Raw genomic sequence first — 25,513 nt, 5'->3', positions numbered from 1 at the left:
TCTGACGTGATGACCACGTGTTTTTTCGGCAGCGCTTGCTTTTTTTCTTTCCTTTTTTTTTGTTTTATTTAGGGATTGCATTTATTTCTTTTTCCATCCCCCCCCCCAAGCTGGACCTTTCGCTGTATCTATATTACGTTACATTTCATAGTTGTGAGCATTAATTCAATAAAAACAGCGAGATTTTTTTTATCTTTGTCAAACGCTACTTTTTGCAAACTGCGGGGAATTTGAGCTTTTTTTTTTTTTTTTTGCTCTACTTAAATAAAAAAAAAAAAGCGGTTTTTTGAGTGTTCTTTGTTTTTATTAGGAAATGGGCGAAGATGTCAAAATAAATAGAGATGGATAAGAAAATGTAGAGATAGATTGTAAAGGTAGATAGCCGCCGAAGGCGGCAATCTTGGCGTAAAAATGTGAATGGCACAAAAAAAAAAGATAGAGATGGATTGATTAATACTGCTGCCAAATTTACTTAAACAACCGCCGAAGGCGGCAAACTTGAAGAAAAAAGGTAAATGACAAGTTAGCCAAACAGCCGCCGTAGGTGGCTGCTTGCACATTGGGTGTCAATGCCCCCCCTCCCTCCCCCACATGTAGAAGTGCTTTTTGTTATTTTTCGACAAAATTTGCATGAAGAGTACGTCGTTTGTGTCTCCCCTCCCCTTCCTTTAAAAATATTCCAAACGACGAAACTGGAGACAGATCTAGAAAATATTTTATTTAAATTATTAATGATATAGATAGATATAGATTGATTGACACCGCCACGAAATTTATTTAAGCAGCCGCCGAAGGCGTCAACATTGGCGTAAATAAACGAATGATAATACTGATTTATAGAGAAAAACATTGATTAATGTCGTCGCTAAATCGTTTAAGCAGCCGCCGAAGGCGGCACCCCTAACGTAAAAAGGCGAATGGCGTAAAAAGGCGGACCAGCTGGTCGGCGCAGGCGGCTAGTTGCAGAATAAACTCCCCATAGTATCTAATTGAACCCCCATAAGGGGGGGGGGGGTACTTCAAAAAATCCAATTTTTGTCGGATATTTTCTAAATTTGGCACAGAGGTTCGTTATTTGATGCTCAGGAATTAACACAAGGTAGTTTTTGTCCCTCAATGTGTGTGGGAGGGGGGAGGGAACAACCCCGCATTAGGGGTTCTCCATACATAAACAAATTTTAGTCCGATCTTTTCCAAATTTGCCACAGAGGTTCTTTGATGCTCGGGAATTCACACAGGGTAGTTTTCGACCCTCTATGATGGGGGGGGGGGGCAACCCCGCACTGGAATTCTTTTTATGGAAAAAAAGTTTTTGTCTGATCTTTTCTAAATTTGCCAAAGAGGTTCTTTGATGCTCAGGAATTCACGCAGGTAGATTTTCGTCACTATGGGGGGGGGGGGCAACCCCAATGGGGGGTCTTTGAAAAAAAATCAAGTTTTTGTCGGATCTTTCCAAAATTTTAGCATAGAGGTTTGTTCTCGGGAATTCTCATCGGGTAGTTTTCGCCCCGCAATGGGAGACAACCACCAAACCGACGGGATTTCTTATTGAAAAAAAAAAAAAGTTTTTATCAGTTATTTTCCAAAATTGGCACAGGGGTCTCGGACGTTCGGGAATTCCCCTGTTTTCGTCCCGCAATGGAGGGGGAAATCACGTGCCTCGGGGGGGGGGGGGGTCGGCTCAGATGTCCTTTGATGCTGGAAATCCTCATAGGATAGTTTCCCATATGGAAGTATTCATATGGGGGTACTCTTGTGATTAAAGGACTTTTGTGCCAAATTAGAAAAAGATGACAAAAGCCTTGATTTTCGTAAGGAAAATTCCCTAATGGGGGCGGGGGGGTGCCCCTATAGCGGGAAGAATATTTCAAACGGATTGAACTGCATCCCGATGCATCGCTAGCAACGCTACATCGCGATGTAAGGTTGGCAATGCATCACGATGTAAAAATTCCTACATCGCCCAGCCCTACTGGGAATGTAAAAGTGCTTCTTCCTCAGCAGACATTGGGTTCTGGAAGAATAAATCATATGCCACTTTTATACACAGTTACATCAATATAGGATCAGGTGAAAATTGCTGGGGATTTTCTTCTTCATTGCATCGCATGAAAAAATCCCCCCCCCCTCCACCAAAAAAAAAGATTTTTATCCAACTACCATAAATTTCAAAAAAAAAAAATGTACAATAAAATGAACAGCTTTAAGTTGGTCTATCTTTCTTCTAAAATTAGATACAGAAAATGAAATTAGATAATCTTATGAAAAAGCTTCCTTTTTTCTTTTTCCAATCAATTATTTGTTTTATTAGTTTTGCTTGTATGTAAAATGCTTTCTTGGCAAAATTTATGTTTAATACAGGAACTTTATTATTGCATGCATTACATACTTCATACTTTGAAAATAATTGTCTGCCAAAATTTAAAAAAAATATATTTGAAAATATAAATCGTAAAAGAATGCATATGTGAAATAATCTTTTGGTAAAATTAATTTAGTATAATGTTTGTTAATTAATTATAAAATACACCTTGCTTTCTACCCCGAAGTTTTTATTTTTATTTCCAAACATGTGTAACATGAAATCAATGTAAAACATACGAACACTTAGAATATTGTTGTAGTTATGAAAACGTCTTCGTCTGTCCTTTTCGTCTGTCGTTCTGATTATCTCCGTGATGTTGGATCCATCCTAAAAAAGTTTTAAAAAGAGAATATATACATAATAAGTAAATGTTTGAGTCCATGGGTGTATGCCCCCATGCACATGGATCTTTTTTCTATTTCGAGCAAAGTTTTACGATTAAATTCAGCAGCTTATTTCTGAAATAAAACATGTTTCCACGATTTCTTTCAAAATCTGAGTATTTTTTTTTTCTTAAGTTAAAAAGCTACGTTTCTCTTGTGACTTTGAAGAGCATCTGACTTAATTTTCATATTTTTCAAAATATGGGATTATTTCGATGCTAACAGCCATTTTTTCAAGCAGATTGCAAGAATGAGTTATTTTTACAGCGGATGAACAAAATTTTTATTTAGGCAGCTAGAGTCTCAGTTGGTTTCTGAAATTAATTCCTGAATAGTGTTCTGGAATTAGAGTTTCTTCAATTTATCGAGAATCAGCATTACTTAGCCATTAAACGAGTTAATTCTTTTGCACATCAAATCAAGTCAAAAAATCAAGGGTGCTACAATTGTTGATCTGTGATTTTTTTTTTTTTTTAATTTATTTTTTATTTCAACCAATAGCCAAATATACCGTTTTCTCCCGATTTTCGTGTTCCGTTTTCTTTACGAATGTTTTCTGAAGTACTCCCCCCCCCCCCCCCAAATTAGTTTCAATAAAGTACTTTTGAATTAAGTAGTACTGAAACTAGTGATGATTTTTTTTGCAGTTTTTTCAGAGATTTTATTGTGGTATGTTATCAATAAACAACATTTACTTACCGAGCCTTACCTACTTAAACCACTATCAAATTAGAGTCAAAAACCCAGGGCTCCAACACTTGAAGTCACGCTCCATTTCATAAGTTAACTAGTAATTACATAAAGCTATCTTCTAGCTGATGGATAGGGATTTAGTAGAAAAAAAAAATGATTTTTCTGCTATACTGGGGGTAGAGTACTTACAAAATGGGGCGTAGCTTAAGGGCGTGTGTACTTCGGATTTTTTTTAACTCAGCTTGTAATGATTTTAAGAGGAAATGCTTGCCAGGTAAAGTTGTTAACTGATAGTATAGTACCTTGAAATCTTTAAAAAATATTCAAACAAAATCATAAAATCGTCAGAATCAATCATTAGTACAAAAATATTCAAACGAAGCTCTACTAGTTTGGGACGGGGACGAAGGGAGTATTATCTTTTCCCTAAGCATATTTGATGTTTAAAATATGCAATTTTCACGCAGTAAATAAAAAAATCGCCAAGACAGGGGAAATCCAATAACAAAATGCGTTTTCTTGTTTGCTTGTGTCTTGAGAACTAATTGACTGATATCAATGGATTTTTTTTCAAAGGTACATAATGAAAATAGGGACCAGTGTGGTGAGCAAAGCTTGTTACTTCTTATCACATAATTTCATTATCCTTTTAATTTTTCATATATTTTCATTATCCTTTCAATTTTTCAATTGAAGTTTGGTTAAAATTTCAGACATTTTACTTGGTATCTAGCAAAATCACAGCTCCAACTAAAAAATTTGGATTTATTGAAAGTTCATCTGTAAAATGCTTCTTAGTCTGGTTTAATGTAGACCGGGATTTCTCACTTTTTGTTGACAATACCTTGAGGCGGAAAATATGGCAATAAAATTAATGCTGCATTTATTTTAGCTGTTGAAACTATGTATAATGGAAAAATTCATAATTATGACAAATCATGTAGCACAAATTGACATAGAAAAACTTATAAATTTAGTGTATGAAGTGGGGGAAAAACAACAAAAAATGCTTATTATTGTTATTACAATTTTCAAACATGCTATACTATCTTTTCTTTTTAAATCGAGGTTAAACATTAAAACTCTATCTTTAATAATTTATTTTAATTTGCGGAAAAATTGAAAAAATATTGAAAATATTCTGCTGAAATATCAAGCACAAAGATAGAGTTCTTTATGGAAATTAATATTTTCTCTATCTTAAAATGATTTGTATTAAATTGATATTTACTTTACTTCATGTTTTATGCAAGTAAAAAAAAAAGGCTCCACAAATAATGAACCTAAGCACTTATTGCTAGAAACATCTGCCGCAGGGAAAGAGATTATATAAACAACTAGCTGTACCCGACGCGCGTTGCTACGCCAACAAAAAAATACATTATTATACTGATTTTCATGACAATCGGTTGAACGGGGCAGAAGTTGCTACTCTGCAGTGCCACCTGGTGGCGAGTGGCTTCAATGAGCATATTATGCACCTTCTCCGTGGAAAAATACATATACAGTGAAACCTCCCTTAACGGACACTCCCGAATAACGGACACCTCTAATTAACGGACATTTTTGCAAGTCCCAGTCCCTCAATACAGACCATTCCATGTAATTCACTCTGAATAACGGACACTCCGAATAACGGACAGTTATTTCACAAAAAATTTCCCTTGCGATCGTAGCACTTCCGTTTTTTTTTTCTTTTCACAGAATATCTTAGTAACTGCTTGCCTTACAAAACTTTTCATCCTCCACAACTGATAGTCCCCCCTCCCCCCGTCATTCCTTATCACTGTTTCTTGGAATTAAAAGGGTGTTAATGGGCAGAGACAGCGATTGGGGCTTAAAAGTTGGGGCAGAAAAAAAAAAAGATCTAAAAGACATGGTACTTTTTGCGGGCAGCAAAAAATTAGAAAGAAAAAAAAAGTCATATTTTTGTTACGGCTAGTTTTGAGAGCATTAAAGCAGATAAGTGAAAACTGATGTCGGTCTACAATTAACGTACGTTTTTCTTAAGATTTTAATGAATTTTATGCACAATAACTATTCAAAAGTTAAGATAAAAAAGAGGAAACTGGGCGCTTTTTCTAACTGTCGGGAGATGCAATTGAGCAGACCGGCGCCAGTAGTAGTCGGCTTTATGGCACCGTGGTTTCGCTGGGTTGTTTAATTTTTAGACATGAAAAAGATTTGCCCATATTCAAGGTCATATTGCCAACTGTCAATCATGCAATAGTGATACTCGAGATAAAATAAATAAATTAACCATAAAAAGTGTGTGTTTGGGGGGGGGGAGGATTGCTCCGCCGAATCGCCGCCGTTGGTAATGGGATATTCATACCCTTAGATGAATTGAGAGGCAAGCGAACCTGCTTTTCATGCAGCAATGGTAGCTTTGCAGTTGCAAACTTTCCTAAAGGAGTGTTGATTTAGTTATTTTTTTTGTGTGACAATATTATTTGAAATTTAAAATTTCAACGAAAAGAAAGAGACTGACATTGAAAGAAAAAATTAATGTTTTGGATGTTGCCAAAAAAGAAAAAATAAGCGTGCGTTGTCTTGCCGATCGTTTTCAAGTTGGGAAAACCTAAATCAGCGAAATTTTAAAAGATAAAGACGAAATTAAAAAATTGTGGATTGTGAGTTCGAATGAAAACTTTAAAAATGTAAAGTTTCGCAAAACAGAAACCAGTGAAATCGACGAGGTTGTCATGAAATGGTTCAGAGCTGCTCGTGCAAAGAACGTCCCAATAAGCGGGTATTACTCCAAACAGATTAATTACACTTGACGTAAAATGTAGTAAACCTTTCGCAATTGTTTCGATTATGTTCTGCAAAGGGAACAACAGCCCATCTTGAAAAAGGTAAATTAAGTAGTTCCTCCTAATAGCGGACACCTCCCAATAACGGACAAAACTTCTAGTCCCTTGGCTGTCCGCTATTCGGAGGTTTCACTGTATATAGCAATTTTCATAATAATCGGTCCAGGTATCAAGTGAAGCCGTGACTATACTCAAATTTTGTACTCACGCAGTTTGCAAGATCAATCAATCGCTAAAAATATCAAATAGAAAAAGTTTTAAATCCCCCCGTTGCATGAAAAGCCATAAAACAATAAAGAAAGAATTTATTTGTTCAAACTCAAGAAAAATGGCAACAGCTAACTTCTTATCAATGAGATCTTTTACGCGAATTAATTTCTGCAGCCGATCATTTTATTCGTATTTATCCAATGGATTGTGACTTAAATTGGAATAAAAAAGGAACTATTTTTTTTCGAAGTGGTCTATAAACATTCCCAGTACCAAAAATAACAAACGGTGAAAGTTTCAGCCAAATCTGCCGGGTAGTTTTTGAGTTCATGGATGACATACAGACAAACATCCATTTTTATATATATAGATAAGGGGTAAGCATTTATAAGTCCTGTCTACGAGCATATATATATATATATATATATATATATATATATATATATATATATATATATATATATATATATATATATATATATATATATATATATATATATATAAAAAGACGGTATCATTTCGGATCCAAAACCTGATATAAGCGGTTTGCATTTATTTTTTATTGCATCAAGCGCTTTTTTTTCCTCCAGTTTCCTCCGTTTGATTCAAAGATTGCTAAATAATTATTTTAAAATATTTTCTACGAACACTTTTGTGTTATAAAGTTCTTAATATACTTTTGATTATTAATTTCTTCAAAATCATATTTTATTTTGCTATTAAAATATTTAATGTAGTTTTGTAACATTGTTTACCCATCCCAAAATATTAATTTTTACTAATGGGTAGAGCAATATTTCATTGAAAATGATAAGTTTGCGAACACTTTTGGGAACTACTGTATAAATTATTATATTGAATAAAACATTAAATGTGGAGTGGAAGAAGAAAAAATATCAATATTTATTGGGGGATTGGTACATAGTATTTGTTTAAAAAAATAAAAATGCAGAATGAAACAAATTTGAACTATTAAACTAAAACATACACTTCGTTTAAAAGAATTATTTTTGTAAAATTCATGGAGAAGAATGAAAACACATAAAGATGTAATATATTCCACGTTGAAATTAAAAGCTTCAAAGTTCTATACCTTTTATAAAAACGCTGTATTTATCATCTGTGTTAGTTTAGCTACGGTGGAGTTTTTTTTTTCTAAGTTTAAATTCGTACAAATTCTTTAGTTATGTTTGTAATTTTTTTTAACGAAATAAAGGAAGTACGCTTTTGAAAACAAATGTCAACAAACCAACATTTTCTTTTGCAAATTAAAAAAAAAAAAAAAAATAACGCTAGCTAAGCCTAACGTGGAGGTGACTCAAAGTTAACACACAGAATTCTAAACCTAATCGAGCCGTTCGTTTTCAGTTTTAATGTGTTTTAAATACAACAATAAACACAACACTAAACAAAAATGTAACAATACATAAAAGAAGGCACATTGCACATACAAATTTCAATAAATACTAACCTTTCTTATGAATCCTTTAGGATAATTGACGTAAGATAATTTAACGAGCAAGTACACAATACTGAAACGAAAACTCCCAGAATGCACTGCACTGTGACGAAATTGCGACGAAATAATTTCGTGAAAAATTTGAGATTTCTGGTTTCGTCAAATATCACATGATTCGATGACGAAAGTATCGTCGAAAGTAACGAAATAGTGCTCGAGGATTGCCGAATCGTCAAAATTGAGCGTTTCATTTTTGACAGTGCATTTTCATTTTTATTTCAAGTATTCAGCAATAGATAATAACTATTAGCTGCATCGCCCGGCTTTGCACGGTCTACCTAGAAAATAAAAGTTATGTCAAGTGACGCGTGTTCAACAATCAGGCTTGAACGCGAAAAAAAAAAATCAGTAAAATGTTGCCGCAGATTGCAGAAAAATATCCAAAAAGGAAAAATTTTAAAGCCCCTGATTGCAGGAAAAGCCTCAAAACAAAAACCAGAATGTCATATGTTCATATTTGAGAAAAAAAATGGCAACAGATATTTGATTTAATGATTTTCTTCACCCCGTTACAAATTTTAACAAAAGTACTAGCTGCGTCACCCGATTTTGCACGGTCTACCTCGAAAATAAGAATTATGTCAAGTGACGCGAGTTCAACACTCAGGCTTGAACCAAAAAAAAAAGTCGGTGAAATTTTGCGGCAGATTGCGGAAAACCCCCAAAAAGTAAACATTTTAAATCCCCTGATTACAGGAAAAGCCTCAAAACAAAAACAAGAATTTTACCTGTTCATATTCGAGAAAAAAATGGCAACAGATCTTTCATCTCAATGATTTTCTTCACTAGACGTTAAATCCCGGTTATCACAAATTTGCCATTTCAACTGCGCTTGCGCGCGGACTTGGCTTTTTGGGCTTTCTGTTTTAAGATTTCGTGTTGCTTGTTTATATTTAGGCTGAGCTAGAGTCCCAACAAATTAATGAATGCAATTAGAATATTTTCACAGCGATTTAGTGATGTATTATATGAAACTACGGATATGAATAACTGATAATCTTTATAATGTAAAGATAAAAAATGACACTTCAGTATTTATTGGTTTGGAAATATTTATTTAACATAAACGTAAAACACGTTGTGTACTTCAAAAATGATCGAAATATGGGTACAGATGTCCGTCTTTTGCGGATATATTACGTTAGGCGTAATTAGCTTAGTATTATACATTTTTATTTAGGTTGATGGTTCGGCTTTGTATTAGAAATGATGCTGCAATTTTAGTACGCTCTTCTGAAGGTTACAAATTTAGCCCTGAAAAATAACAGAAAAATCAGACACCGAATCCATTAATATTTCAGACGCAAAGCTCAATCTTTACCGAGGCCTAGAAACTAAATCAGAGAAAGTTTTTTGATTTCTAATTTTGCCATCTCATATTTATTAACAAATTTAAAATGCTTGTAATTAATTTTAGCAAGATTTTTGAAATAAGCAAAGTCCGCGCGCAAGCGCAGTTGAAATGGCAAATTTGTGATAACCGGGATTTAACGTCGAGTATTTTCTTCTCTCACCCCGCTATACATCTTAATATATAAAAATCTTCTGTGCGGACCTTTGTCACCATAAGGCTTTTAAACGGCTGGACCGATTTTGATCAAATTTTTTGTGTGTAATGAAGTTGTGGCAAGCATGGTTTCGAAGCGTGATGGATCGAATCGTAAACGTTTTTCTTAATTAATTAATTAATTTAAACATTGGATGGTTATATCTCCCAAATGATTAATATTTATTTTAATCTATTGTTGAGCGAGAACTGAAATAAATATTTAACCCGTTGCCAAAGGACAATAAGAAAGCAAGTTCTGCTTTTTGTAATGAAATTTCCTACTGTGATATGTCAATTAAGAATAGATAAAACGTAGAGAGAGTGTGTGTGTGAAGCCTTCATTTCTTGAAAGCAACGATTTTAGGTCCCGAGATATATTTTAAAGTAAAGTACTGGTAAAGTAAAGTTCACGCAAAACGTGTGCTCTATCGTTGTAGTTGAACCATGTGACCGGATCGGTGCTTTAGGTTTTCCTAAGCAAATGATCAGAAAGTATCGCGCCCAGCAACATTTGTTTCTCTGCTCAAATCCGTCTGAGTTTTGGCACCAATGTCAAGAATACTTTAATAATAAACTGATTAGTTTGATAATCCTTAAAGGAAAAGATGATGGAATTTAAAGACGAAACAAATTTTATATTCGTCCAGATTAATTAATACAACAGCGTAGTTCTGTACACAAAAGATCAGTGCAGTGGAAGATCTTTATCTTTGGTGGAAAGAACAAATTAGGCAATATTTGAAGTTTTAAAAGTTTTCGTGCAAAAGATCGGACCACCAATCGGTCGGAGTTAGCTTCGCTCACTGATCCGCTGGATTACAGTAACGTGGTAGCTTGGCGACTTTGGCTTTAAACTATAGAGTTGGGTGATCATTTGTTTACATTTTGAAGCTACTGTTAATGTAGTTTATTGTATTTTTTGTTTATTTGGCGAAATATTTCGAAATGCAAAGAATTGTTTTTCGTTTTTAAAGAGTGTTTCGTCACTTTGATTGAAGAATGTATTTATTTTACATCGGGGGAGGGGGATGATTTTCGCTTATTCAAAGAACTGTTTTTACCTTTATCATTTTTGAAACGATATCCTTTCGATTGTTTTATTCTTTTTCATATGGGGGATGTTGCAGCGAGATTTTCTGTAGGTTCTAGATGGGTAGTTAGTTTTTTACACTTAATATCTGAGGACGCTTTTTATCCTTCGAGTATGGCTGAAAAAACAAACCATCAAGTACGGGAGAAAAAATAGTTAATAAATCAACTGCTCAGTGGGCATTTGATAAATCAAATTGTAATAAATATACGCATTCTGACATCATAACAGCTTAAAACATTTTTTTTACTTTTGTTTTTTTTTTCAACAGAACGGTTCAAACACTTGATAGTTTATTGAAATTTTTTAACTTTTCAATTTACAAAGTTTGAACAGAACAACGTCTGTCGGGTCCTCTAGTCTCTTATACAATTAAAAACTGAGCGTATCTATGTATGCCCAAGCTTCTTCTCCCGAACGACAGTGAACTGACCATCGAACCAGGTATCGATGGATTCGTAATCTTCCCATCTTCATGTTTGGCTATTTAACATAATCCTCCGATAATAATTAGCGGTGATATCAATTAAAAACTATTAATTATGAAGCTTGGATTTCGACATAAAATCCCTATTTTTCGAAGGCTTTCCTCCATTTAAATTATTATTCAGTGCTTCATCTCAACTTTCCGCAACAACGCTTTTATTAAAATGTATAGCGTGAAGAAAATCATTGAGATAATAGATCTGTTGCCATTTTTTTTCTCGAATATGAACAGGTAAAATTCTTGTTTTCGTTTTGAGGCTTTTCCTGTAATCAGGGGATTTAAAATGTTTACTTTTTGGGGGTTTTCCGCAATCTGCCGCAAAATTTCACAGACCTTTTTTTTTTGGTTCAAGCCTGAGTGTTGAACTTGCGTCAATTGACATAACTTTTATTTTCGAGGTGGACCGTGCAAAACCGGACGACGCAGCTAGTTTGATATATAAATGATGACTACACTTCATGAGTGCATAAATGTGCACTAATAGTACCCGTTTACATGTGGCTGCGAATAGGTAGCGGTCAGTTGCGCAACGGCAACCATAACTTTTCAAGTTCTTCAGGTATATTTCTTTTTTTGAATCAGAGTATAGTTTATTTCAATAACAAATGCGTTATTTTTACCCCAAAATTTCAAGCAATATTAATTTGATAAAATATACTTGCGGGCACTTCTTGCTAGGCAACCTAGCCAAAACACATTGCCCCTTTCATAATGTAATGTAAAAATTTGATTTTGACTTTATACTCGATGAGTCAGTAATTCTGCAACCGGATCTTAGACTACTACACTTACATACTATTTCCTACCCAAAACTAGAAATGAAATTTATTTTACAATTCCAGTACAAAAATCAACTAAATTAAACACCCAATTAAAAAATAAACACTGATTTTAATTACTACACGATGAATTATTTTAAATACGTACTTAATTATATACGATCTCTTAATTTTTAATAACCTGTTGAAGTCGGGGCCTCCTATAAACTAATGCCTAACGTAACTGAGTAGGTTTAGCTTTAAAGACTTTTTTTTTTCTTTTTGGTTGAACTCGCGTCACTTGACATAACTTTTATTTTCGAGTTGGACTGTGCAAAGCCAGGCGACGCAGCTAGTTTTAATAAAAGCGTTGTTGCGGAAAGTTGAGATGAAGCACTGAATAATAATTTGAATGGAGGAAAGTCTTCGAGAAATAGGGATTTTATGTCTAAATCTAAGTGTCATAATTAATAGTTTTAAATTGATATCTCCGCTAATTATTATCGGAGGATTATGTTAAATAGCCAAACATGAAGACGGGAAGATTACGAATCCATCGATACCTGGTTCGATGGTCAGTTCACTGTCGTTCCGGAGAAGAAGCTTGGACATACATAGATACGCTCAGCTTTTAATTATATAAGAGACTAGCGTTAAACGCCACGGCTTGGTCAGTGGTAAAAATGTAAAAGAACTTACCTGCGGACTCATTGTCGCTGTAACCACGCATAGGAAATGTTTCCACTTCTGTTTGAATTAATAGAAGTAAGATTTGAAGCAGTTAGGCCCAACTTACGGTCTGTTGCTCATATGTAGTCCGCGTTCCTGATCTGCACAACCCGTTGTTTCGTTCAATTTTACAAATCGAAATCAAAGATTTGTCCCAATTTTACTTAATTTGGAGTCAAATAATCAAAATTGATTTCTGGAAAACAGATGCAAACAACTTACTGCTAAACAATTCAACTGGGTGTGATAACCGGGCTGTCTGGTATATTGCATGTAGTTCTGGGCCTTAGCCCTGGCTTAGGGGCGGTAACTTACTGCTAAACATTCGTCATAAAAGGTTTGCCTTCAATTTACGAGTCGAACCCCACCATGCTGCGGACACTCGCTGATGAGATTAATTTACTTTATCTACCAGTTTGTTGGCGCTCTCAGCATCAATAAAATGACACTTACCCCCAGCTCAGTTATTCACTATTCCACACATTGGGCTCTAACAAGAACGAAACTGCAGTCTCTGGATGTGATAACCGGGCTGTCTGGTATATTGTACATAGTTCTGCCTTAGCCTTCTAGCTTAAGTGCGGTAACTTACTGTTAAATAAATAACTCTTGGTTTGTAATTTGCTTCCCTTTTCCATGTTTTCCTACATCATGTAGAAGCTTTTTCAAAAGTTTAGAAATTTTATATGTGTTCCTGCGGTATGTGGACCCACAATGATCATTTTCATCTAAGATGATAAAAAAAAAAAAAAGTTGATTACCACTGTTCTTAAGCACCCGAAATAATGCTAAGCGAAAGCATAAGATCAGCGAATATCATTATAAACTATAGAGAAAAGAAATCGAATATAATTTGAAAAATGCCAACTAAATAAAATCAAGAATTCTTGAAAGTAATCAAAAACTTTCAAACTTAAATTAATGCAAAACGTACTCCAAAAGCTTTAATAGTTCATAATAATTTCTTATTTGTGGTTAAGAATGGCGAACAAGTAATTTTATACATTAACTCAGAGTTCAATTGAATGAATCGATGCAAAAAACCATTATAACAGAAAATAAAATGCTGCATTAAACTTTTCGCTTTCACAACAACTAAAATACATAAATATCATTTGATTGAAAACTATTGATTGAAATTTGGAAAGTTCATGGCTTTTTATTTGGTAGATGTAATATTTATTCTTCACTTAAGCAACAAAATATTTCATTTTAAGGCATTTGGTTTTTGAGCTTCAAGTATTCTAAACTATCTAAATTGATTTTTATGATTTAAAAAAATGATTTCGTAAAAATCATTAGGGCAACAGCACCAGTAACAGACAGTCGTAAGTTAGGATTTAAATAATAAGAATTGTAGTTGGGTAAAACTTGATGTTGCTGTGACCCAGGAATACGGTACTACCATCTTGTGTTATCAGAGTGAATTTTATGAGTCAGTTGGTATTTACAAAGCAGTGGTGGAAAGTTATGAACAGTCACCATGTTGTCTGCTGCTGTTTCATGTTCATTTGAATTTAATAAGGATGTATATAATTAAAATAAGAAAAAAAAAAGAACTTTTGCACATTTTAAAGAGAAAAGGGGAATTCTGTCCATTACCCATCCTTTCCTCATCCAATCTGTTGCTTGGTATCATCAGAATTGTCGGTGTCTGTTACTGTAACCTTTCTTCGAAATTGAGCAAATAGAAATAGAATTAACTGATTAAGAGGATACAGAAGCAGCCAAATGTTGAATGAGATGCAGTTGCATGAGAGAAAAATAGTTTAAAAAGTCTAAATACATTAAAAGACTCAGAAAATTGAGTTAACCTGAGAGCGATGTCTTAAGCATGTCTGTTACTGGTGCCGTTAGCCTAATATGAGTTTGTTTCAATAGATATTAAATCTTCATAAGGTTCTATAATCCAAAGCAAAAAAAAAAAATGTTCTTTCAACGAAGTAGCATGATCTCATCATACTGGTATACAATCATGCTCTTTGGCTCCTGCTTGATTTTCCGCACTTCTTCAAGAACAAGGCTTTTAAAATATACCATATTTACTTTTCATGCATTTCTCGTAATATTTGGGTTGTGCTACAGTTTAAGTCAATTTATATGTGAAGAAGCATACATCAAGTCTTTTCTTATTTTTGTGCTAATATTGATCTCAATGATACATCGACATCACCTTTGTTCAAATATGAAGTACATATTTATCATGTCTTTCAATTTAAGCACCACATATGGTAGTAAATTTCACTTCCCGAAGGTAATGAAAATGTGGGCAATTTCAAGCACTTTCATATCTTTGCTTATTTCAGGAGTTGATATTTATTCTTTCTCTACTCCTTTTATTGCTTCACAATCGGTCTACTTCACTGATAGCTCCGTGACTGACACTAGTTCTCATTCAAGGCAGATATTTTTGTTAACTTACTGTGTATTTTATAATATTTTTCAATTCATCCCCATTAATACATTTTCAATATTCTATACATTTTCCTGCTATCATTTACGAACATGGCTTTCTAATTTTGACTCTAGCAAAAAGCCGCGTACAGCATCTGATACAGAATATTTGCGGGTTTATGAAAATATTCGAAAAATGGTGGTGCTGTTGGATTCAAAGTTGTCCTTCTTGTTGTTCACTTCGATTTTGCACAGCTCTTGTTCTATCTACATTGGCGTCATGTTCATCTGCCACCCAGCGGCTGTTCGTTCGCTTAAAGATGTAATATACTCGTTTTTGAGCTGCATTGTCAACTTTGCAGCTCTTCTGTTTATGACCATAAATGCTGCACTTTTAAATGAGCGGCTCGACGAAATGAACCTGAATGTAATGGAGCTACTTCAAACAAAGAATGTTTCACTTATTAATCAAGGAACCCTTGTACGAATGAAGAAGAGGAGTTTGACGATTTGGAAAACAGTTCCGGTAACTCGAAGCGTTATCCTTGCTATCCTTGGTTCCATAATAACATACTGCATGTTGCTAGATAACATCTTGTTCATAGGGCGTGATTAACGTGTAGTACTAGAACCTGATGGTTAAGGTGGTTCGAAAAAATCGATTTCTATAAATCGGAATCGCGTTACTTCTCAAAAGTTGTAGTTTAGTATCCTCAATTGGGGAAAATATTTGAAAAACTTTAAGTTGACATCTTTAGTTCGCGCATAAAGCTGAGAGTTTGAAAAAATATGCTAAAAATTGAATTTTTCAAAAAATAATAAAATTAGTTTTTTTTTTATTTTTTTATAACGCAACAGCCATAAATTGTCAGTAAAAGCGTAGTTTGAACCTAAAACAATATTTTATAGCTTTTACATAATTTTTTTCATTATTTTTCCCTAATTGAGGATACCAAACTACAACTTTTTAGAGGTAACGCTATTCCGAAAGAAAGAAATCGATTTTTTCGAACCACCCTACTGATAATCACCATCATTTGGGGGGGGGGGGGGGGAGGGGCACCAAAAGAGCGTAAATTTCATTCTCTTTCGCTCCTTTTATGTAACGCACTCTCACACTATACAATTTTAGTGCGCATTAAGTATGGGCAATGTCGTTCATTTTAATGATTCGTTCATCAAAGGCTCGTTTATTTATTTTACCCGTTCATTGAACTCGTTCATTTGAACGACTTCGTTCATTTAAAAAAAATTATTTAAATTTTCAAACAGTTCATTAAAGATTATCAAATATAAATTACCAAAAATAATAAATACATTAAATTATAAATTTGAAAAAAAAAAAACCATCGAAAGTAGGCTTTGAAAACAGTAAAACTTAATTCCTTAACTTACCGGCATAAACAAGATGGCGACAAAAAACTGAAGTGCAAGTGATACCGCATGCTTTATTATAAAGTTGAGTAGAGAAACAAAATTATATGATTAATTGTGTAGTAGAACCGAAAGACCAATATAAGTAAAAATGAACGAAAGAACGAACTCGAACAAATGTACTTTCAGTGCAATGTTCAAAATCGTTCGCCGTTTAAAAGAACGACCGTTCATTTTTACTTCCTTTTACAAAAAAGGAAGTATTGTATTCGCGAAAAAATTTTCACTCAAAAATCGCCCTTAATTTCCATTTTGCTCACCCCCAAATGAATGTTGAGTTTTTTTTTCGATTCGACCACATGCGGAAAAGTGCCTAAGAATGTATAGACACGCGAAATATCCATTTTGACCATCACCGAGGTAATTACAACGACTTTTCTCGTGACGTCTGTATGTATGTGCGTATGTGCGTATGTATCTCGCATAACTCAAAAATGGTATGTCCTAGAAAGTTGAAATTTGGTACATAGACTCGTAGTGGGGTCTAGTTGTGCACCTCCCCTTTTGGTTGCTTTCGGATGTTCCTAAGGGGGTCTTTTGCACCTTTTTGGGGGGAAATCATTGTTAATTTCGATGTAAACTCAAGTGGCGTTATAATTTGTCGGACACTTGGCGATATATCGCCAGTCTTTTGGTCGCCAAGTTTTGTCGCCAACTTGGCGACAAATTTGGCGGAGTTTTGTTTTTTTTTTTTTGGTTTCAATTTGGCCATTGTTGGTGATATTTAGAGAATAAATATTGAATCACATTAAAATAGCGAATAATGGGGAAATGACATTAAATTGGAGTAAAAGGAAGTCATGTGATACACACATCAGCTCGTTTAAGAGATTGTTCTGTGTCGTAAGGAGTCGTTCTTTTTGACCCGTTGATTCCATAAACGACCCATCCCTTGTGCGCATTTTAGCTGCATTAGTGCACAATATACAGGTATGAATGTTTGATCGATTTTCTAGTCATCAATAACTTTAAAATACATACCAATTGCGGATTTTGAATGGGGCTCTAACGTTTACCAGGAACCAGGACTATGGCATCACTTAGCTTTGGTCGGAACCTGTCTGTACAATGAGTAAGCAACGTCTGATGCAGAAAATTTGTAGTTTTAATAAATGTAGTTTAATAATGTAGGTTCAAAACATGGTAGTACCGTCAAAAATTTCCTTATTTTTGTTCACTTCGATTCCCTGGTATGTACGTTGGCGTCATGTTCATCTGCCACCCAGTGATCGTTCTTTCGCTTAAAGTTGTAGATATCTGCATTGTCAATGTTGCAGCGCTCTCATTCATGACTGTAAATGTCTTAAATGAGCGCCTCGACGAAGTGAACCTGAATGCAATGGAGTTACTCCAAACCAAGAACATATCACTTATTAACAAGACAATCCTTGTACAAAGGAAGAAGAGGACACTGATTGATTGTAAAATGGTTCTGGAAACTCGAAGCGTCACTCTCGCAATCCTTGATTACACAATGACTTACTGCATATAAGCTGTAAGTTACCGTCCTGAATCCAGGACTAAAACAGAACTATAATCAAGTACTAACAGAACTATGATCTAGTACCGAAAAACCGGTTACGACAGTCAGAGATTGTAGTTTCGCCCTTGTAATAGGCTCATCAGTATGAAATACTCAACAATCGAGCTGAGGGCAGATGTTTTCTGAAACTGCATGTTGTCAGATAACTTTCTGTGCAGCAAGTAACCACATCTGGTGCAGAAAATTTGTAGCTGCAGTAAAATTCAAAAAATTGGGGCTAGTGTTAGATTCAATACTGTTCTTCTTGTTGTTCACTTCCATTATGCACTGCTCTTGTCATCTACATCAGCGTCATGTTCATCTGCCACACAGTGAGTTCTTTGGCTTAAAGATGTAATATACCTATTCATTTATGAGCTGCATTATCAATATTGCAGCTTTTTTATTCATGACAGTAAAGCTGCCCTTTCATATAAAAGCCTCGACGAATTGATCTTGAATGTAATGAAGTTACTTCAAACCTAGAATGAATCACTTAAGGCAGTGGTGCCCAACCTACGGCCCGCGGGCCACATCTGCGAAGCTGATTCATGCGGCCCGTTGTTTTGTTCAATGTTACAAATCGAAAAGCACAATTAGTGGCCATGTCACAAATTTTGAGCCAAATATTCGGGAATTGGTTTCTGACAAGCACGAATTTAATAAAATAAACATCAAGTAATTGATAGCAACAACTATTGGTTTGTTATTTTCTTTTTCCATATTTTCCCATGTTATTTAGAAAAGAATGAAATATTTTGAAATAGAAAAATGTGTTCTGACCCGCGAGAATGATTTTAATATGAGGTCCGGCCCTCGGACAGAAAAAAGTTGGGCTTCATTCACTTAAGGCAACTTTTGTGCGAATAAGGAAGAGAAACTTGACAATCTGGAAAACTGTTCAGTCCTTCCAACGCGTCATTCTCGCAACCCTATGTTCCGTAACAGTGGCGGCGATACAGGGGGGGAGGCAAATGCTCCCCCCCTTTTATGATTTTTTTTAATTATTATTATTTCCAATTTAGAAACCAAAACTAGAAATAATAAAAAAAAGCAGAAGTGTCAAAATTATCAGACCATAATTACTTGTTTTACTGTGAATATCTGTTTACGAAACATTATTTAACACAAGCAGTAACTTTTAATTTATGTATTCATTGTTTGCATATTAGTAAATCAATTGCTTTACGTAAACAAGCCATACTTGCTTAATGAAATTATTACCAAGTGTTTGTGATATCTCAAAATACTTTGGGGCATCGGTATATAATGTAAGTCTAATTACGTCTAGCCTACCAGCCTAAATACAAGCCTAAATGTTTCTGCGGGGAAAGTTATTGCGTACTACATAATTCATCAAAATTTTAAGAAAACGAGAGTGAAGCTGTTAGATTTACATTTGTACTTTTTCTTTAAATTTTTATTTTGCTGCCGCTAAAAGTCCTATGGCTTTTAGTTGTTTTTTTTTTAATCTCCCCCCCCCCCCCGACTTTTTAGTCTCAATCGCCTCCTCTGTTCCGTAATAAACTTATATTGCATGCTGCTAGATAACAATCCGTAGAGCAAATAACATCTGATACAGAAAATGTGTGAAGGTATAAAAAAATTGAAAAAATGGTTAAATCTTCACACTTAAAATTGTCTTTCAAGTTGTTCGCTTCGGCTACGTACAGTTGTTATTGTATCTAAGTTGGCGTAGTGTTCCTTTGCCATCCAGTAATGACCTATTCACTTAAATATTCATTGCAACATATGCATTTTCAAGCTGCATTATCATAATTGAACCTGTTTTATTTTAGTGACTTGGCGAGGAATTTTACTGCATTTACATTGTGAAAAAATAAATAAATAAATAAATTGATAAAAACCGTTTTTTTTTTTTTTTTTGGCTATTATATTAGTTTCTCACGTATTTAAATGATTTTAGTTAAACAAACACACCTCTTATCATTTTATTCAAATTATTTTTTCAGCGTTATGGTGATTACCAGGGGCGTACCGAACTAAAATTTTCAGGGGGGAGAGCATTCTTCAATTTGCAGAGTGAAATTCCGGTTTTGCCGAATGATAAATTGCGAAGGTGCAGACATATCATACATGCATAACATCTAATGAGAAGAAACATTATATATCATTGAAAACTTAAAAAAAAAGTTTTAAAAAGAAAAAGAATAGGAAAGAATATTGCAATATAATCTCTAAACTTACCAAATCACTGGTAAAATTTGACGAATAAGGAAAATTTTGGGAGGTCACAGTGACCGCTCATCAAGGTGTCCCTGATGATAACGTAGAGATTACACGCAGCTCTAACAATTGGATCCGAGTTTCTCAAAATGGGATCCGCGGTGCCAGCCTGGAAAAGAGGTCAAAATAAGTAAAAATAATCACAATCCACATTTTACATTGAGTGCTTTCCTGAACCAGATACCAGTAATGACTGGATAAATACTCCTTTTAATAATGAGGTATAGCCAGTCTTTCTAGCCTTTCTGAAAGTGAACTAGATACATTGGTAGATTTACCTTGCAGTGGGAATTGGGAAATTATTATTTACAAAGACCTGTCCAGTCGAAACTCAGAGGTTTAGCAGACAAAGCATTCGAACATTTTGTCCCTTTTTGCACAATTTATTTGCGTGAGCAGACATTTTCTACACTTTGTAACATACATAAGAAGAAACCTCTTTGTGAATACTGAACCAGCCTGGAGGTTTCAGGTTTCAACCATTGTCCCCAAAACTGGTGCGGCGCGATTCGGGGGTCAAAAGGGGGGGGGGTATGGGTTATTTATTTATTTTATTTTCCAATTTAGGAACTAAAACTAAGAGTTATTAAAAAAGCAGAAATGTCAAGTTTTCAGAACATAATTCTTTGTTTTACTTTGCATATCTGCTTACGAAACATTATTTGACACAAACAATATCTTTTAGTTTATGCATTCATGCTTTAGATCAATCAATTGTTTTACTTTAACAAGCCATAGTAGTTTAACAAAATTATTACCAAGTGTTTGTGCCACCTCATAATACCTTCGGGGCAAATAATGTAACTCATGTCTAATTCATGTCTAAGTGTTTCTTTGGGGAAAGTTAGTGTACAAAATTCATCAAAATCTTGAGAAAAACTTGAGTTAAGTTGTTCGACTTACGTTGTTAAGAACTAGTTGTCCAGCCCACTCACCTGACCTGTCCCCTCTCCACACCTTCTTTGACTTCCCACCTTTTTGATGTATCAGCCACATATGATTATGGTCCATATTAAAATTCAAGATTGGAGTTAAAAAAGCATAGAAATTTATTGTAGAATACTCGTGCTTTTTATAAAGACAATATCTAACCACAATGCAGAACTGCTACTGAAGCATAATATCAAGACAATTGGCAAGGAAAATGGAAACTGCAACCATACATTCGTCTAGTAAAAGAAACCCCTCAGAAATTCCCATTATGGAATAAACGCACTGTGATCCCCGTTCTCATTTTCTGTTGAAAGTCTCAAAACAGCAAAAACCTATAAACTTCATTTAGGTAAAATGAATAAATTAATTTATAAAGTAAGCAAAAACTGGGTACTTCTCCCGTAGTTGCAGTCAGGTATGCAAAGAAATCACACAGAGAACTTTTAATACTATAAGAGACCAGAGCCAATCGCCTGAAAGATTTGTAGACGTTACTGCCATGGTTCGTCGATATATATCAGTCGATAAATATCATGATATATATCCGAGATTTATTTTGAAAATAACATGATATTTTGGATACTTATTTTTTCAATTACGGTATTTTTAATATAAAAAGTATATTAATCATAGTAATATTATTCATTTATTATTAAAAATAACCAAAAAGTTATGTACTGTGTTTTTATAATGTACTAGCTGTAACCGACGCGCGTTCCTACGCCAACAAAAAAAATACATCATTATACTGATTTTCATGACAATCGGTTAAACGGGGCAGAAGTTGCTACTCTGCAGTGCCACCTGTAGGCGAGTGGCTTCAATGAGCATATTATGCACCTTCTCCGTGGAAAAATACATATATATAGCAATTTTCATAATAATCGGTCCAGGTATCAAGTGACTATACTCAAATTTTGTACTCACGCAGTTTGCAAGATCAATCCATCGCTAAAAATACCAAATAGAAAAAGTTTTAAATCCCCCCGTTGCATAAAAAGCCGTAAAACAATAAAGAAAGAATTTATTTGTTCAAACTCAAGAAAAATGGCAACAGCTAACTTCTTATCAATGAGATCTTTCACGCGAATTAATTTCTGCAGCCGATCATTTTATTCATATTTATCCAATGGATTGTGACTTAAATTGGAATAAAAAAGGAACTATCGATCGGATTTTTTTCGAACTGGTCTATAAACATTCCCAGTACCAAAAATAACAAACGGTGAAAGTTTCAGCCAAATCTGCCGGGTAGTTTTTGAGTTCATGGATGCCATACAGACAAACATTCATTTTTATATATAGTATAGATAGATTAATATACCATTAATATAACAAAGTGGTATAATATTCCTTTTTTTGACATGTATTTTATATTCATAAATTATCAGCAATGTAAAAATTTTAATTCATATTAAAAGTACCTGATCAAAATATTAAACATTGCTCAGTAAAAAAAAGAAAATGTCTTATTAACTGTGCACCGACTAATGCATATTATTTATTTCTGAATCATATAACTGAAGTAGCTAACAGAAGGAAAAAAAGAGTGAAACAGCTAAAATGCTAAATTAACTGTATTGAAATTGATAGAAATGCAAAATGAAATATTTGATGTAAATAAAGAAAGAAACCTTTATTTTAAGTCTACATATTGTAATTATACTATAAGAAAATAAAGAGTGACTTGAGGATGCATTTACTATTTTGAAGACTTTAATTTGTGATAAATGAAAATATCGGATATGCACTGCTCGACATTGAAAATGCAACATCAAGGAGTTGTCAGAAAGTGATGAAATTTGGAAAAAAGAAAGAGACAGCAAGGAATATAATAAATGATCTTAGTTTCAAAATGATAGGCAGAATACAGAGCGAGAACGGCTGTATAGGATGTAGGACCACCGCGGACAGCGATATACGAAGAAACACGTCTAGGCATAGAGTTAATAAGGGTGCGGATGGTGTCCAGAGGGATGGCTCTCCATTCCCTTTCAACCATTTGCCACAGTTCGTCTTCTGAACGAGGCAGGGACAGAGTCTGCAAACGACGTCCAATCACATCCCACACATGTTCGATTGGTGACAGGTCAGGAGAGTATGGTGGCCAGGGAAGCATCTGTGTGCCTTGGAGAGCATGTTGGCAGATGCGAGCACTGCGTTATCCAGCTGAAAAAAATTGCATTAGGTAGCCCTTGAAGGTAAGGGATTGCCACCGCCCGCAGCACATTATCCAAGTATCGTTGGGCCGTCATAGTGCCCTGAATACGAACTAGAAGTGATATTTAATTGTACGCAATTGCGCCTTAAACCATTATGCCACGTTGTCGTGCGGTGGGACGTTCTACAGTTACTGCCGGATTAGATCTGTCTCCACGTCGACGCCACACACGTATGCGGCGACTATCACAGGATAAACAGAAGCGGGATTCATCTGAGAACACGGCATTTCGCAATTCTATCACCCACGTCGCTCTAGTCCGGCACCGTACACTGGAAAAAATATCGGTGAAACATCGAACCAAAATCAGGAGAACATTTGCTGGCTCTTCTGTTTGGTTAAAGAATGAACCATAAAGCGGCCTCGTTTTCTTCCCGCACGAATGGTGAAAGCTGAAACCTAGAATGAGTCTCGCTCGCGCAAAAGACTAGTGCGAGGTTGAACCAAAATATTGATCGGTTGAGCGCGGGTGGATAGCATATGGTAAAACAATGAAATAGTTTTATTTAATGCGAAGGTTTAGAGCGTGATCGAACTGTATTTTGGCCCAACTTTAATATTAGAAGCAGTGCGTAGTTTAACGTACTATTATGTTGTTTTCAAGTATTTCTAAGAAATCGAAAATAAAATAAAAAATCTATGTTATTAAAATCTAAATGAGCAAAAAAAAATTCTGGTTCTATTGCATATTCATTCATTTAATCACCTACGCCGATTTTCGATTTCATTATTAATTTTATTACTATCGACTCCAACAATAATTATAATGTAAAACAAGAACTTATTATTTTTTTTTTAACTTTTTAGGCATAAAGATATTTTTTCAACTCTTATAATTTTAAAATTTCATTTAACTAATTCAAAGATTTTTTATTTATTTATTTTTGTTATTATTATTTTTTTGGGGGGAAACATTTGAACAGACTTAAAAGTAAAACCTAAATTTGTGCTTTTGCCTTTGTGATGAAAAGTAAAACAAAACATAAATAATACAACGTTAATGTCTAAATCTGCAGGACACTACACACGTGTTTCGGGGGTTACAAGGAACCTCTTTTAAATGGGGAAGAATTAAGCTCATGAAATAAATATTATATATTGTTTCAAATGTGCCTGAATTTTTATTTCGTTTCTGTGTGTAGAAAAATGAATTTGAAGTAATTAAACGCATAAGCATTTTTTTTTTTTTTTTTTTTTTTTTTTTTTTTTTTTTTTTGCGTTTATGCATTGAATTTTTCTTCAACTATTTTTGCCCACAGGTAAACATTTCATTTTTTAAATAACGTATGATTGATTCAGAAATTAATGTATAAGGGGGAGGGAGTGAAAAAAGTACATCACCCCCTCCCCCTTAGACAGGCAGGGCAAACTTTTTCATTGAATTAAAACTCCGAATTGCATAAACTAATTGATAATCAAAATTAATAAAATTGATAGGTAAGAGTATTTCTGCAAAAGAAAAAACAAATTACAATTTTATACAATTTGAGTAAAAAACATAATTCAAAGATTGATAGGAAGTAATCAAGCTGACTTTGTAATCAATAGGTGTTCTTTCAGAAAAAAAAATATGCTGGTAGTGTTTTAATATAAAGTATGTTTAAAAAATACAATAGATAATAAGTTTTTGTTTAGCATTTAAATTGTGTATTGTTACTGTACATAAAAAAAAAAAGGATTTTGAGATCTTTAATTTAAGGGGGTCCGGGACACATTTTGAAATTTTTTTTATTATGTACTTTAGAGTTTTGAAATTTTTTGAACTGATTCATCATTTATTTAATAAGCAAAATCATAACATAAATATGAAAAAAAAAATTTTTTTATTTAAATTTAATTAGTTTTTTTCAAAAAAATGGGGTTGCTTTAAATTGCTATAACTCAAAATATTGTTGGTCAATTTTCAATTTTTTTTCAAAAAAGTATGCACCAATTTCTAAGCTTTAATTTTTATTCGGCGATTTTAAAAATATTGATTCAATAAAAAATGAAAAATATTTGAAGAAAAATTTCGAAAAATTCAAAGATACTTTTTTTTAAAAAAATCATAATTTTTGCAGTAAACGTTTTTTTCAAATTCGCCGAATAAAAATTAAAGTAAATTGCTTGAAAAAGATATGCTCCAAGTTTCATTACTTTATCTCTATCGGTTCCTGACTTATA

Source organism: Uloborus diversus, chromosome 4 (genome assembly GCF_026930045.1).
Source record: "Uloborus diversus isolate 005 chromosome 4, Udiv.v.3.1, whole genome shotgun sequence".
NCBI lineage: Eukaryota > Metazoa > Arthropoda > Arachnida > Araneae > Uloboridae > Uloborus > Uloborus diversus.
The sequence above is the reverse complement of the archived record's forward strand: the minus strand, read 5'-3'. Positions refer to the sequence as shown.